Raw genomic sequence first — 17,425 nt, 5'->3', positions numbered from 1 at the left:
CAGGCTTTTTCCATACGATACAGTTATCTATAATGAGCTACTATCTGAGTTAAGCTGCAGAAATAGTCCATCAGTTCATGACAAGATTTCAACATACCTCATATACAGCACAATTTAAACTAAAGGTCAGTGCCACAGTAAATATGACTGAGCCCCCTGAGTAAACCCCACTCAGACCTGAAAATCTATTATCACAATGTCCTATCCTTGAGCAACAAAACTGATGACTTAAGCATTTTGCTGACCAGTGAACTCAGTGGTATATCAGTAGTATGCCTGGCAGAGCACTGGCTCTGCACTTATTTAGTTAAGTTAATCTCACTACCAAATTTCAAATTGTGTGAACACTACTCCAGATCAAATGATGGACATGATGGGGTTGCCATCTTCTTAAAAGAACACGTTGAATATAGACCACTTCCTACCTTAAAGGAAATAACAACAGACAAGCTCGTTTAATGTGCAGCCATAAAGCTTACAGATCTAAATCTAATTGTAGCTACAATTTACCATCCCCCTCCAGTAGTATTAATGATTTTCTGTTACAAATGGACTTGTTTCTACCCAAAGTAAGTCAGTGCAAACAGGACGCGATTATATATGGTGACTTTAATATAGACTCTCCCACCCACAACAGAAACAGGGACACATTGATTAACATTGCAAAAACTTATAATCTGCATTGCCTTGTAAACGAGCCCACTAGAATAACACCCACATCAAAGACAGCTGTAGATCAAATTTTTGCAAATAGAAATAAACTTAACCCAACTCTTGAAGTATACAATGCAGGATTCAGCAACCAACAAGCTGTCATTCTAAAGGTTGATGTTGGCAAAGATACCTCAAACCCAGTCCCACCTAAAACTTTATGAAGGTTTTTCACTGAAGATAACTTGAATAAGCTCCTCAGTAAAGAAAAGTGGACAGAGATGTACACAGCCAATGATGTCAACATGAAATTCAACATATTTCTTGACAAAATAATTCACCACTTGGAAGAGGCTTTTCCACAAAAACCCATAAGAATAAATAATAATAAGAGAAACAAAACTTGGATTACATCAGCTATAAAAATCTCTTACAAACATAAAAGAATACTCCACATGTTACATAAACAAAGTAATGACCACCCCCAACTAACAGAATACTATAAAACCTACACATGTATCCTAAGAAGAGTGGTAAGACTAGCCAAAAGGATGCAAAATGATATGCACATTGACAGATCCAGCAATAAAGTAAAAGCAATGTGGAATATCATAAAAAGGGAAAGAGGGGAAATGAAAGCTACACACACGAAGAAATCAAACCCAACAATGAATCTATATCTAATCCGGAAGCTGTGGTGAACTCTTTCAACAATTTCTTTATGAACATAGCTGAAAAATTGGTCAAAAATAATCCTAACACAAACTACCAACCAGCAAACCAAAAATATCACACATGTGCAGAGTCAATTTTCATTACCAAAGTCACTGAAAATTATGTTGCAAAAGCCCTGAGAGAGTTAAGAAATTAATATTCAGCTGGAACTGATGGTATCCCAGCAACTGTAATCAAAAATTGTGTACACACAATTGCTGAACCATTAACTCACCTCTATGACTGTTCTTTCCTGGCAAGTATTTTCCCTGAAGTTCTGAAGCTTTCTAAAGTAATTCCTATCTTCAAAAAAGGTGATTAGAAAGATATGAATAACTACAGGCCTATCTCAATCTCATCCCGCTTTTCTGAAGTTTTTGAAAAAATAGTATACAAACAAATTGATGGACTTCATTAAAAAAAAAAAATTTGCTAAGTATAGCTCAACATGGGTTCAGAAGCAAAAAATCTATTGAAACTGCAGTATATGATTGCATAAATATGCTATTAGATTTATTAGATAGAAAACAACCGTTAACAGGCATATTTCTGGATCTGTCTAAGGCATTTGACACTGTTGACCACAAAATATTGCTGGAAGAAATAGAACACTATGGTATCAGAAGAATTGCAAACAATTGAATTGCTTCATTCCTAACCAATTGGATGCAGAGATTCAGCATGAAACACACTAATAGAAAAAACCAACTCAATAACCAAAATCCTATCAAATAATAAAACTGTAATGCAAGGCATACCACAAGGCTCAGTATTCGGACCCCTACTTTACCTCTTGTATATCAATGACTTGAGCCTGAATGAAGATGCACACAAAACAATAATATTTTATGATGACACAACTGTACTCCTCAAAGAGGATAATACAGAGGCTGTGCAAAAAGCAGTGAACTTTGCCACTGAACAACTCAGCAACTGGGCTAAAATCAATGGATTAACTATCAACACCAAAAAGCCAGCTTCCATGAACTTTCACACAACACAAAATGCAAATTCCTCTCAGCCACTTGTCACTGTAAATAACCAGCCAAAAGATACTGATGCTGTTTTCAAATTCCTCGGTCTGTGGGTCAAGATAACCTGAAATGGATCATACATACAAGAAAGGTAAATGCCAGAATTAGTACTGGCTGTTATGCATTGAGTGTACTTAAATCGTGTGCTAGCCTGAAAACATTACCCAGCATGTACTATTACATACAAGCCCACCTAAAATGTTATGTGATATTCTGGGGAAATTCTTCAACTGCTCTGAGCACATTCAAAATTCGGAAGAGAGCAATGAGGATTATTACTGGGAGCAAACCCAGAGACTCCTGCAAATCCATCATCAGGAAGTTGGAAATCATCTCACTGCCTTTCCTACACATTCTCGAGACTCAAATTTTTTGGACACCACATAGTGCCAACTGACTCCAGAGTCGAAGAATAATGAAATACATAGCTACAACACCAGGAAAAACTCAAATCTGCATGTTTTAATGAGAAACACTCAACTGTGAAAGAAGGAATCTTTCCATATGGGCTTCCAACTGTTCAACGATCTTCCCACTAGCTTTGAGTCCAACGAAGACAACATATCATTTAGCAAAGCCGTGATGTCATATTTGTTGTGTCACAGTTTTTACTCTCTAAATGAATACTTAACACAGCAATCTTGCAATCTGTGTTATATTGAAGAAATTGCACAATTTGAGTGAAGTAAACTTAACCAATCTTTGCAATATAATACATTAGGATACTTTAGGTCAACATATGTTAACAATGTTAACTGATATTTTCTGACATCTGCAACACACTGTGTACCATCAGATCACATGGAATGAATAAATAAATAAATAAATAAATTAATTAATTAATTAATTAATTAATTAATTAATTAATTAATTAATTAAATAAATTGCTGTGTATAGCTACAACAACAACATAATATTATTATTGTCTTAGTATACATGATTGCATGCAGTGATGTGACTAATTTTTACAGAAACTGCAGTGTCTTCTACATAAATTCACAATAGAAAATAACAACTTATTGTAACTGACTGGTCAGGGGATAGTACTGGGAAAAAGAATTTGAATAGAAAAGATCCCTTTCTACCTAACATATTAGGCCTGGCTGGCTACAGCAAACAAAATGTCCTGACATTATCAACTCACTCATATCAACTTTGTTTTGAACATACATATATATTTTCTGCAAAAAACTTTTCCACATCTTCATGCGAGGCCTGTTCAAAAAATTCCAGAACATTTGCAATTTTGCAGCAATGGTGTGTTGAAATGAGATGTGGTCAGCAACCCTGCACATGCCTGTAACTGCCACAAGTTTCATTTGACCGTGAGAAAATGTGACAAGGAAACAGGCTGAAATGTGGTCAGATAATTCATGACTCTTGCATCACGATACCTCACATGTACACTCATTCCCATTGGTGTGTGACTATAACACAAAAGACAAAGTCTCTGTGCTGCATCATCCTCCATACTCTCCAGACCTAGTCCCTGCAGACTACTTTATTTCCAAAGCTGAACACCTCTATTTTTTTTTTTTTTGTGATTTTAGGGTGCACAACTACAATGGTCATTAGTGCCCAGACTAAGTTAGGAATGCACCACGAGGCACAAGATTAAAACAGCAACTAAAAGAGACAAAACTATAAAAGGCGTTAACAGGCATAGGATTAAAAAAACAGCATAATCAAATGTCCTTAGACAGGTTTGTCAAGTGTATAAAACAAAGAACGCCAGCAGCTGCTCCTGGGTCATCTGCCTAAATGGCATCCAGAGAACATGGCAGGCCAAGATCAACGCACAGTATATTAAAATTCGGACAGGACGTTAAAATGTGGCATACCATCTGCAATTGCCCACATGGGCAGAACGGCGCTGGCGCAGCCGTCAGCAGATTGCGATGGCTGAACCGGCAGCGCTCCAGGACACATGTACACTGCGTGCTGCAATAGATGGTAAAATCGTCCACGAAAAGGGAGCCTGATACATCAGCTGGGAGGCAATCCATTATTGGATTGATCGCGATGGCGAAGAGAGCGACGCTCAAAACTGAGCCCTGTGGCACCCCATTCTCCTGGCGAAAGGTGTCTGTCAGGACAGAACCCACACGTACCTGGAACTGTCGATCCATTAAAAAAGAACGAATAAAAAGAGGGAGGCGACCGCGAAGGCCCCATGTATACATGATGCGGAGAATGCACACCCTCCAACAGGTGTTGTAAGCCTTTTCCAAATCAAAGAACACAGCCGCGGTCGGGCGCTTCCGCAAGAAGTTATTCATAATGAAGGTCGACAAGGTAACCAGATGGTCAACAGCAGAGCGGCGCCTACGAAATCCACATTGTACATTGGTAAGTAGGCGTCGAGACTCGAGCAGCCAAACCAATCGAGAGTTAACCATTCGCTCCATCACTTTACAGACACAGCTGGTAAGCGAGATGGGTCAATAACTGGAAGGCAAGTGCTTGTCCTTCCCCAGCTTAGGAATTGGGAAAACAATAGACTCGCGCCAGCATGCGGGAACATGTCCCTCAATCCAGATGCAATTGTATGTACGAAGAAGAAAACCTTTACCCACAGGAGAAAGGTTCTTCAGCATCTGAATATGAATAGAATCAGGCCCTGGAGTGGAGGACCGTGATCAGCCAAGTGCGTTTTCGAGTTCCCGCGTGGTGAATGGGGCATTATAACTTTCACGATTCGAGGAGCGGAAGTTAGGTGGCCTAGCCTCCTCTGCCTGTTTGCGGGGGAGGAAGGCAGGGTGGTAATGAGCGGAGCTCGAAACCTCTGCGAAAAAGCGGCCGAAGGTATTGGAGACATCCTCAGGGGCCACAAGGACATCATTCGCGACCGTCAAGCCAGAAACTGGTGAGTGGACCTTAGTGCCAGATAGCCAGCGCAGGCTACCCCAGACAACAGAAGAAGGAGTAAAACTGTTGAAGGTGCTTGGGAAAGCTGGCTTTCTTGCTTTCTTTAATAATACGACGACACTGTGCACGTAATCGTTTATAACTGATACAATTCGCCACTGTAGGATGGCGTTTAAAGGTGCGTAAAGCACGTCGACTAGCACGTAAAGTGTCTCTACATGCTGCGGTCCACCAGGGGACCGGTACGCGAAGTGGAGAAGAAGTAGGGTGAGGGATGGAACATTCAGCAGCAGCGAGAATGTCTTCCGTGCGGTGTGCGACCTGACAATCGCAGCTTGTGAAGGTTTGATCCTGAAAGGTCGCCCTGGAAGAGAAGAGCCCCCAGTCCGCCTTGGAGATGGTCCAACTAGAGGAGCACGGAGAGGGGGTATGCTGCAGGAGATGGATAACACACGGGAAGTGGTCGCTCGAATATGTATCAGAAAGGGCATACCACTCAAACCGGTGTGCAAGTTGGGGAGTACATATAGAGAGGTCTAAATGGGAATAGGTGTGAGATGTGTCCGAAAGAAAAGTAGGGGCGCCAGTATTGAGGCAGACAAGATTGAGCTGGTTGAAAAGGTCTGCTAACAGGGAGCCCCTCGGGCAGGATGCTGGAGAGCCCCAAAGGGGATGGTGGGCATTGAAGTCTCCAGTAAACAAAAATGGTGCAGGTAGCTGAGCAATAAGTCGCATCATGTCTGCCCTGGTAATGGCAGACGATGATGGATTGTAAACGGTACAAATGGAAAATGTAGAAGTGGCGAGAGTAAATCGGATGGTAGCTGCCTGCAGGCTGGTGTGCAATGTGATGCGATCATAGTAAATATCATCCCGGACCAGCAACATAACCCCTCTATGAGCCGGAACACCTGCCACAGGGGGTTGGTCAAAACGCACAGAGGCATAGTGTGCCAAGTTAATTTGATTGCATGGGTGTAGCTTCATTTCCTGGAGAGCTACGACAGGCAGACAGTGCAAGCATAGCAGCAACTAAGTTCTCTCGGTTGGAGCAAATGCCATGAATTTTCCAAATAGGAAGTGCCATCGTGAGAAGAAAAAGAAAAAGGAGAAGCAAGAAGGGGTCACCTCGAAGACCGCTGAGGGCCTGGCTTCAAGCGAGCACTGCCGCCGCTATCAATAGCTGGAGAGTCCTCATCCATTGGTTCAATAGGTTCGTCAGCCATCTTGTTAAGATGGCCGGGAGGGGGAGCTTCCTCCGCTGGTGAACAGCCAGATGTTCGCCTACCAGCAGTGCGGCCAGACGAAACAGATGACGGCTTGGGGCGGCAACCGCTGGGTGGCGCAGGAGAAGAAACGCACCATGGTGGAGAAGGAGAACTCTGCTTCCTATGGAGCCTTCTTGTAAGGTTTTTTAGTGGAAGTACTGATCGATGGCTGGGAATTCGAGGTACATAGGAATTCTGCACGGGACGGTTCCTTCTTGAAGGCCCGTGCATCTGACTTCTGGATCTTCATCTTGTCAAAAGCTGATGAAGGTGCTTGTGTCTTAGGGGTGACGGGAGGAAGAGGAGACATCAACCACGCGATCTTAGCACTGGCTGAATGGGCGACGGTAGCGCTAAAGGTCAGATCGCACGTCTGCGTCGCACCTCCCTGGTAGTCAGAGGAGATGTGAGGACAGTACTGTATTTCCCCGCTGGGAGCAGCGTGGGCTTCCTACTAGCAAATAGCTTGTGAGCAGCCAAGGTGGACACTTTCTCGTTGACCCAAATTTCCTATATACAGCATTCATCCTTTTAGATGGGACAGTCGCAGGAGGATGCTGCACGGTCACCCTGACAGTTCACGGAACGAAGAGACGGAGGTGGACAGTCACTTTCATGGGCATCCCTGCCACAAGTGACACATTTAGCTGCATTAGAACAAGACTGGCGAGTGTGATTAAAATGCTGACTCTGTCAGCAGCGCGTAGGTGTCGTGACATAGGGGCGAACAGAAATAACCTCGTAACCCGCTTTGATGCACGATGGCAGCTGAACACTGTCAAAGGTCAAGAAAAGTGTCCAGGTCTGTACAAGGTCATTGTTGACCTTTTTCATGACACTATGGGCAGCTGTCATGCCCTGTTCAGCGAGGAAAGATTGAATCTCCTCATCAGTCAATCCGTCGAGTGATCTAATATATACACCACACCACGTGACGTTTTCAAAGTGCGGTGAGCCTCCATCCGGACAGGGAACGTGTACGGGAGTGTGGCCCAAAGCAGTTTTTGTGCCAGAAAGGCGCTCTCTGTTTCTAACAACAAGGTACCGTTATGCATCCTGGTACAAGAACACCTCTATCAAAGGATAAAGCTTTGCAACAATAGATGAGATAAAAATGTTTCCAGATGGCGCTTCATGTGATCCATCAAGAGGTGCACTAAGACTGTTTCTGGAAGTGTTAATAGCATTGGGAGTGGTGTATCAACTGTGGAGGAGAGTATATCAAGGGTAAGTGTCGACAAAACTTTGTGGACAAAGTTCCAGAATATTTTTTACAGACCTAGTATCAGCTATTAAAAGAAATTGGGACAGGAACTGAAGTAGCAACATTTGAGTTATATCATGATAACACAGCAGCACCACTACCTGGTAAGGTGGAACCGAACAGTCTTTATGTGTGACCATGTTTCATGCAAGAAAAATAATCAGATTAAGAATTATTCCCACTTTGAGAGACAGCTGTATTTCGTATTTCTGAGACATTCAAAATACCTAAACAATTGATGACACACTATAATAGTTTAGTATGTGTCAGCATGTCAACATAATAGAAAATTCTTGTCACGTATCATACAAAAAAAATAAAATAAAATAAAATAATGGTTGTTAACACATGAACAGCAGACTGGAGATGAGTACCTCAAAGAAAAATTTAAACCTGTAACCGAAAGCACTGAACATGTCACTTAATAACACAACTGAGCATGAGGATGATGAAATGATCAGTCAATATAATAAACAGCATAGAGCTGCAGATTTAATTAGTACATATAGTGCGGGCATTGAAAGACCAGACAGACATGGCAAATGTCCAATAAAATTAGCCAGGAAATCAATATATAACGGAGACCGAGTTTGTATCTAAACCTGGTTTACTAAACTTGATACTCTTAAAGAAGTTATCAGAACTCAATAGCTGCACACTAGAATAGATAAAAATGTTTGCCAGAATACTACACATGGAAAAAGTACGTGAGAAGACAAGAATGAAATAAAAAGCAAGTGTAGCAACAAATATAAAAATGTTATTAATCCTGCATTGAACAGTATGTTGGTCTTGGTGGTGGTACAGTTATTGACACTCGGCATAAGAAACTGAATACTTTCCCTGCACAGTTCATATATTAGTACAATCCCAATGAGTTTGTACAACATTTAAGATATTTCCAAACTATGAGAACTAAACATTATTGAATAAATATGGACACTATAACTAACAAACTTCACAGACTTGCATGGAAAAACTTTTCATGAAGTCCTGTAATACAGCAATTGGACAATTTATGGCAGGCAGATCTTGTACATGGGAAACAAAATAAAAAAATAACTGATGTTTCAAATATATTCTTATGATCATTGAAACATACATTAAATTTACATGGGCTGTACTTGTAAAAACAAAGACAAGAAATTTAGCTGCATGGATAATGGAACAACTATAGCACACTGGAACCAATTTAGTTCCGAAGATCTTCAGAAAGATCACAGTGGAGGATTTTACTATCACTACTTTGCAACTATGATGAAATACTATGGAATATCCTATAATTCAATGTTTTCACACAGGAAGTATCCACCACGGAGCAACTGAATAGAACAATAAAATGCCATTATGTGGCAACAACTAAATTTACGTTGATAGTAGAAATGGACTGATATACCTCCTCACATATCTCTACAGCTTAACCTCACCATACATCATATGGGTGTGTGAAATCATTTCATATTCATGATAATACACTTCCAAAAACCAGTATACAGTCATATTATAATGGCTGATTTACACAATCAGAAATTTAATGTCAGCAATTTCATCTGAATGTCCTCATTAAGGACACCATTTGTTGAATCATATTTACCACACTCATTGACTGAGATATTTACAGTTTTGAAAGTACAGTGAAGAAACCCCAGACTTCTAGTCTGATAGATAGAAAAGGTGATGAAATAGTGGAGGAGTTTCTACATGGAGTAAACACAGGAAATAAATCAAATAGGTGTGTTTCTCACTGTAAGAGCTGTTAGATGAGTATGAAATGGAAAACTGGTTCAGTGGTTCAGATTCCCATCAACAGGGCAACACTTCTGTGTTGGGTGAAGGTCATGGTTAAAGCAAGCTCAGACATGGTAATTGGATGTCTATATAGGCCCCCTGCCTCAGCAGCTGTTGTGGCTGAGCACCTGAAGGGTAATTTGGAAAATATTTCGAGTAGATTTCCCCACCATGTTATAGTTCTGGGTGGAGATTTTAATTTGACGGATATAGACTGGGAGACTCAAACGTTTGTATGGGTGTCAGGGACAAAGAATCCAGTGAAATTTTTTTAAGTGCTTTGTCTGAAAATTACCTTGAGCAGTTAAACAGAGAACCGACTCGTAGCGATAACATATTAGACCTTCTGGTGACAAACAGACCCGAACTATTTGAAACAGTTAATGCAGAACAGGGAATCAGCCATCATAAAGCAGTTACTGCATCAATGATTTCAGCCATAAATAGAAATATTAAAAAAGGTAGGAAGATTTTTCTGTTTAGCAAAAGTGACAAGAAGCAGATTACAGAGGACCTGATGGCTCAACACAAAAGTTTTGTCTCAAGTACAGATAGAGTTGAGGATCAGTGGACAAAGTTCAAAACCATTGTACAATATGCATTAGATGAGTATATGCCAAGCAAGATCATAAGAGATGGAAAAGAGCCACCATGGTACAACAACCAATTTAGAAAACTGCTGTGGAAGCAAAGGGAATTTCACAGCAAACATAAACATAGCCAAAGCCTTGCAGTCAAACAAAAATTACACAAAGCGAAATGTAGTGAAAGGAGGGCTATGTGTGAGGCATCCAATGAATTTGAAAGTAAAGTTCTGTGTACTGATTTGGCAGAAAATCCTAAGAAATTTTGGTCTTATGTCAAAGCGGTAGGTGGATCAAAACAAAATGTCCAGACACTCTAACCAAAATGCTACTGAAACAGAGGATGACAGACTAAAGGCCGAAATAGTAAATGTCTTTTTCCAAAGCTGTTTCACAGAGGAAGACTGTACTGCAGTTCCTTCTCTAGATGGTAACAAAATGGTAGATATCGAAATAGATGACAGAGGGATATAGAAACAATTAAAATCGCTCAAAAGAGGAAAGGCCGCTGGACCTGATGGGATACCAGTTCCATTTTACACAGAGTACACGAAGGAGCTTGCCCCCCTTCTTGCAGCGGTGTACTGTAGGTCTCTAGAAGAGCGTAGAATTCCAAAGGATTGGAAAACGGCACAGGTCATCTCTATTTTCAAGAAGGGATGTCGAACACATGTGCAGAACTATAGATCTATATCTCTAATGTTGATCAGATGTAGAAGTTTGGAACACATATTATGTTCAAGTATAATGACTTTTCTGGAGGCAAGAAATCTACTCTGTAGGAATCAGCATGGGTTTCGAAAAAGACGGTCGTGTGAAACCAAGCTCGTGCTATTCATCCACAAGACTCAGAGGGCCAAAGACATGTGTTCACAGGTAGATACAGTGTTTCTCGACTTCTGCAAGGCATTTGATACAGTTTCCCACAGTCATTTAATGAACAAAGTAAGAGCATATGGACTATCAGACCAATTGTGTGATTGGATTGAAGAGTTTCTAGTAACAGAACACAGCATGTCCTCAATGGAGAGAAGTCTTCTGAAGTAAGAGTGATTTCAGGTGTGCCGCAGGGGAGTGTCATAGGACCGTTGCTATTCACAATATACATAAATGACCTTGTGGATGACATCGGAGGTTCACTCAGGCTTTTTGTAGATGATACTGTGGTATATCGAGAGGTTGTAACAATGGAAAATTGTACTCAAATGCAGGAGGATCTGCAGCGAATTGATGCATGGTGCAGGGAATGGCAATTGAATCTCAATGTAGACCAGTGTAATGTGCTGCGAATACATAGAAGGACACACCAATAACCTGAGCAGTGCTTTCCTCTCCCGCAACTATCCTGCAGACCTTGTCCACAAACAGATTTCCCGAGCAATACATTCCTACCCATCCAACAACAATGTTCCTACCCCCAGATCACACAGAAGCATCCCCCTTGTCACCCAATATTATCCTGGCCTCGACAACATCAACAAATTACTCCGCCAGGGATATGACTTTCTCAAGTCAACCCCTGAAATGAGATAATCCCTTGACAAAATTCTCCCCACACCACCCAGAGTTGCCTTTCGTCGCCCATCTAACCTCTGTAACATCCTTGTTAAACCCTACAATATTCCCAGACTACCTTCTCTACCCAGCGGTTCCTACCTCTGTAACCGACCCCGCTGCCAAACCTGCCCCATGCATCCCCCCCACAACCACCTACTCCAGCCCCGCTACTGGTAAAACATACACAATTCAAGGCAGGGACAAGTGTGAAACTACACATGTCATTTATCAACTGACATGCCTGCACTGCACAGCCTTTTACATCGGAATGACAACAACTAAACTGGCTGAGCGCATGAACGGACACAGATGAACTGTCCACCTAGGAGATGCCCAATACCCAGTAGCAGAGCATGCCCTCCAGCATAATTCTAGAGACCTAGGAACCTGCTACACTGTATGTGCCATTTGGCTTCTCCCACCCAACACCAGTCCCTCTGAACTGCGGAGATGGGAACTTGCACTCCAACACATCCTTTCATCCCGCCATCCCCCTGGACTGAACCTACGTTAAACAACCTCACTCCCATTCACTCTTCAGTCTTCTCCTCTTTCCCTTTCCTCTTTAGTCATTCACGCATCTTTTCATCCTACATAGTTGTGTTTATCTTTATACTATATACCTCTTTACTTCTGTATGCATCCTCTTTGGTTTGAAGCTGGCACAGTACTTTGGCTTCCCTCTGACAACCATGCCTCCATCCTTGCTACCCACCCTATTTTCCTTTCCCTGTTGCTTCATAACTTGGGTTGTGAGTAACTGAATCTCCTTTCCCTTCCTCCCTTTCTTTCCCCTCTCTCCTCCCCGATGAAGGAATATTTGTTCCGAAAGCTAGGAACGTAAATTTTCGGTTCTGTTTTATGTGTATCTACCTGCTGTACTGAGCTGAGGTAAGTACTGGCCAGCCCCTCTATCTCTTTGTTAGTATTTGTAAGCCATAAAATGAATCCTGCAAATGATTCTGGTGAATTTGATCACTGCAAGTGAATGGATGCAAAGATGTTTTCGAACAATGCTTTCTAACCATCTGTTAACCTTCAGCATGATTATAGAGAAACATTTACACTCAGATATACAACATGTCTGCAAAATTTCCTAATTTGTATTACGAAAGTGTCAAAGATGATTGATGTATGTTCTAAAAGGACACTATTTTTCTAACAACCTTCTTTGTATAAATAGGCGATACCAAAAGGATTGTAAATCTTACATAGGTTACAATTATCTCAGCTGTTTCACTAAAAGAATTTCATACAATTTTTTGTATGATGTATTATATTTCAGGCTAAAATGTATAAAAAGAAATTAATTTTCAGAATAAATATGTACAGTTAAAATTACTACTTTTAGAAATATTTGAAACTACGGAATGTCTGGCATACTTAGAATTCATATTATTCATTGCTCAGTCTAACACTAATTATTAAGTTTATTTCTGGAACTATTTATAAAATAATGATTTAACTTTGTGAAATACTACTTTAGTCAATAAATTTTGTAAATTCTTTTGCTTTGTAAACTCTCTTGAGTACTGTAAGTACCTCAGAATGAGTGAGTAGTAGTGGGTATGCCTCTGATGGAAATGCATTTATTTTTCATTTTTGTGAACAACAATGTAATTGTTGATTTTTTGAAAATGGGGATTGTGGAGTCAGTGCAACATAGGTGAATGGTGTAAAATAGTCATAGCAACAGAAAGAATTTCATCAACTGTTCAGTTCAAGAGGACCGCATAATGTTACAAAAAAATTATAGCCTCAAGAATGTACCCCTAGATGCGAGTACTGCATCCAACAAGAAGAGAAAATGAAGGTAAGTTAAAAGTTTCTCTTTTGTATGTCTTAAACCTCTCAAAGCTTTTGAAACTAATGAAGACACTAAGAAGAATTTAATGGTGATGTGTGGGAGAGTAACATTACAATGTCAAACATTAGAGGGTTAAGGAATGCAGCACCTAGTGTTGTATTTGATTGCTCCAAACAGAACAAATCTTTAGAAACTATGTTATTGAAGTAATAATTTTGTTTGAAGGTAATAAACACTTTTCTTCAAATACATCAATATAAGCTTTAATTATACTTGAGTGTTTATTCAGTTAGCACTAGCTAAATACATTAGTACAAAGTTCCATTAGTGGAAATGTGAGGTTTTAGCCTTAGAAGTGTTTCTTTCATGGTGCTTGGAGAGGAGAGATGTATTATCCCAACATACAACACAGTCTTAACAGATGAATACCATTTAGTGTAATCAAGTGTGCAAACAGATGACACAAAGCACACTGATACGCAGACAATTTCCATAGACTTGAATGGGACACCGATGGTATCCATGTTCAAAACCTATGATCATTCACATAGTATTTTTTGTGTAAAAGGAGGCAAAAAGCTTGTTGGTCATGGGCTACTGTGTTTCAGTGAACTGAAGTGTGTGACATAAAAGATGAAGGATGTTTGGCACTACACAGTTTGACATCTTTAAGTGAAATTTAAGAATGCATATAATAATGTACAACTACTGCTAAAATGGCCAGAAAAAAAATTTTTTTTTGTTTAAAACTGTTTTACTCAACATGCTCATACACCCTGTTCAAGCCTGTAAGCAAGTGAGTGGAAAAATGTGACCCACTTTTTGCTCCCAGTACACTTAACAAGGCTTAAACATTTTCTTAAGCAACTGAGAATGCTTTTCTAGAACAGCAAGAAAGTTTTTAAAAAAAATTTAACTCTTTTGTAATATTCTGTCTGTTCTTGGAGGAATGTAGACATATTAATAACTTGAATACAGGCTACTAATGTCCCACAATAATATTTAATAGTTTGTTATGAGCCAGCTTTCAGCTTCTCAGGTCATCTCCAGATTTTTAATTTAACACTAAACAGATAGTCCACGTAAATTGTGAAAAAATTCATAGCTGTACAAAGATATGTGGTAATTTATGAGTATATTGACACAAAACACAACCATGATGCAACACCTAAAGAGACTGAACAAATAAACCCTACATTACAGAATATTCAAATAATAAAACTATGTGAATGTACAACACAGAAATGTTTGACAAGTGAGCAGTGGCACAGGCCTCCACGTCATACTGACAAACTGGTGAATGTGATCAACAGAGAAAATAAAGGGAGGGGGAGAAAGACATCCATGGAATGTGGGAGTGGAACAGTTGTAACAATCTTATTATCTAATGTACTACATTACTTGAAATTCCAGTCATTAATAAACACCAATCAAAGAATCCTGACCTGGTCCTTAATTACCAAAAACAGTTGCATTACTCACTCTTATCAAAGTAGCAGACACTTGTTACTCCTCTTACCATTAGATAATAAGCTTCTTATAACTGTTCCACATCCATATTCCACAAACTTCTTTCTCCACATCCCTTTATTTGGTCTCTCTATCACATTCATCAGTTTGTCCATATGACAGGGTGGCTTCTGCCACTCCTCACTTGATGAACATTTCCGTGTTGTACATTCACATTGTTTTAATGTCTGAATATTCTGTAATGTAGGGTTTATTTGTTCAGTCTCTCTAGGTGTTGCATCATACTTGTCGTTCTCTATTGATATACTCATGAATTACCACACGTCTTTGTACAGCTACAAATTCTTGCTGAAGTTGTGTGGACTATCCATTTAGTATTAAAATATCTGACAATGGCCTAAGAATCTGAAAGATGATTCCTAACAAACCAATAAATATTATTGTGGAACATTGGTACTTTGTATCCAAGTTATTAAAAGTTGAATAGCTTGTGTTCATACTCACCACTGCAGCAGCATCCAAAGCTAATTGCAAGGAAAAACAAAAAAAAGGACATGAACTCTGCAATGAATATAGATCACAAGTAATTCTACACACACATTAGGTTCTTTGAAGTACAGTACATATACTCAGATATCTGTATACTTTTTTTTTTTTTTTTACAGAACTTCTTGCTAAGGATTTCCTCCCTCTCCTTAGCTGGAATTTTTTTGGCCTACAATGATGAGCACATATGACTACCCAATGGCAGTGGTGTTACCATTTCCCATCATGAAGTGACACAATGAAGGCAAATCCCTGGACTCATTGTCGTATTCGTGATCATTATTTATTTATTCATGCTCTTGATTTATAGACATGTCAAGCTACAAAGCATAATCTACACCGAAGAGCCAAAGAAACCGGTATACCTGCCAATATTGTGTAAGACCTCCCGCCACGAGCATGGAGAAGTGCTGCAACATGATGTGGCATGGACTCTATTAATGTCTGAAGTAGCGCCGGAGGGATTCAACACCATGAATCCTGCTGGGCTGTCCATAAATCTATAAGAGTATGAGAGGGTGGAGATTTCTTCTGAACAGCATGTTGCAAGGTATCCCAGATATGCTCAATGATGTCCAAGTGTTTAAACTCTGAAGAGTGTTCCTGGAGCCACTCTGCAATGATTCTGGATGTGTGGGCTGTCAGACTTTCCTGCTGGAACTGCTCAAGTCTGATGGAATGCACAATGGAAATGAATGGAGGCAAGTCATCAGACAGGATGACTATGTATGTTTCATCTGCCAGAATCTTATCTAGACGTATCAGAGGTACCGTATCACTTCAACTGCACACACCCCACACCATTATGGAGCTTCCACCAGCTTGAAAATTCCCCTGCTGACATGCAGGGTCCAAGAATGCATAGGCCGTCTCCATACCCATACATGTTCATCTGCTCGAATCAATTAGAAACAAGAACTGTCTGACCAGGCAACATGTTTCCAGTCATCAACAGTCCAATATTGGTAATGACATGCCCAGCAAGTCATAATGCTTTGCATCATGCAGTCATGAAGATTACATGAGTGCGCATTTGGCTCACAAGCCTATATTGATGATGTTGATGGCCCAGCATTGAATTCTGCAGCAATTAGCAGAAGGGTTGGACTTATGTCATGTTGAAGTATTATCTTCAGTCATCATTGTTCCCATGCTTCCAGGGTCTTCACTGGGTATATTCTGTTCTTGATGATGTGTGTGAAATTACTAAATGATCATTTTTTTCTAAATTTATGTTCACCAGCACCAGTAACTGCAGCAGCACCAGCACCAGCTGCTGCTGCCTAATGCTACTGGCATGCTTGTACCCTTATGTAGGTAGTACACTTACTTTATAGACAAGTTAAATACTATTTTAACTGCATATTCTAACATACATATTTCTTTTCCACACATGAAAATATAACTGAAGGAGAGTTACAAAACCCTGTACTACTTGACACTTCTTTTCTGTGGAAGTGCTGTTCTTCCATGCTGCTTCTGTTTTTTATATGACAGACAATACTTAAATATCTCTGAAGATCCAGTACTGAGCTGATTGAAGAACATGGGGGGATTTAACACCTTGTTGGTTCACCTGACCCACATGGTAGTACCTTGCTGTTTCCTTGCCAGGATGATAGTGAACATCTCAATAGCAGTGAAGGTGAAGATTAAGACTCACAGAATGACACAAATGGTGGAAGAGACAGGCTTTTATACAAAAAGCACAAGACTGTAGTCTCTGTTCCAACGGTGAGCAACTACGAAAGCATGTGTTAGTGGTGGCCTCATTTGTAATTCTATGCTAAATGCTTGAATTTAAATCACAAAGATTCAACTACCTTTCTTCCAACTTAACTTTAATCTAAGGCATGATGGTAAATTTCAAAAGG

This window comes from Schistocerca cancellata, chromosome 4 (genome assembly GCF_023864275.1).
Source record: "Schistocerca cancellata isolate TAMUIC-IGC-003103 chromosome 4, iqSchCanc2.1, whole genome shotgun sequence".
NCBI lineage: Eukaryota > Metazoa > Arthropoda > Insecta > Orthoptera > Acrididae > Schistocerca > Schistocerca cancellata.
The sequence above is the reverse complement of the archived record's forward strand: the minus strand, read 5'-3'. Positions refer to the sequence as shown.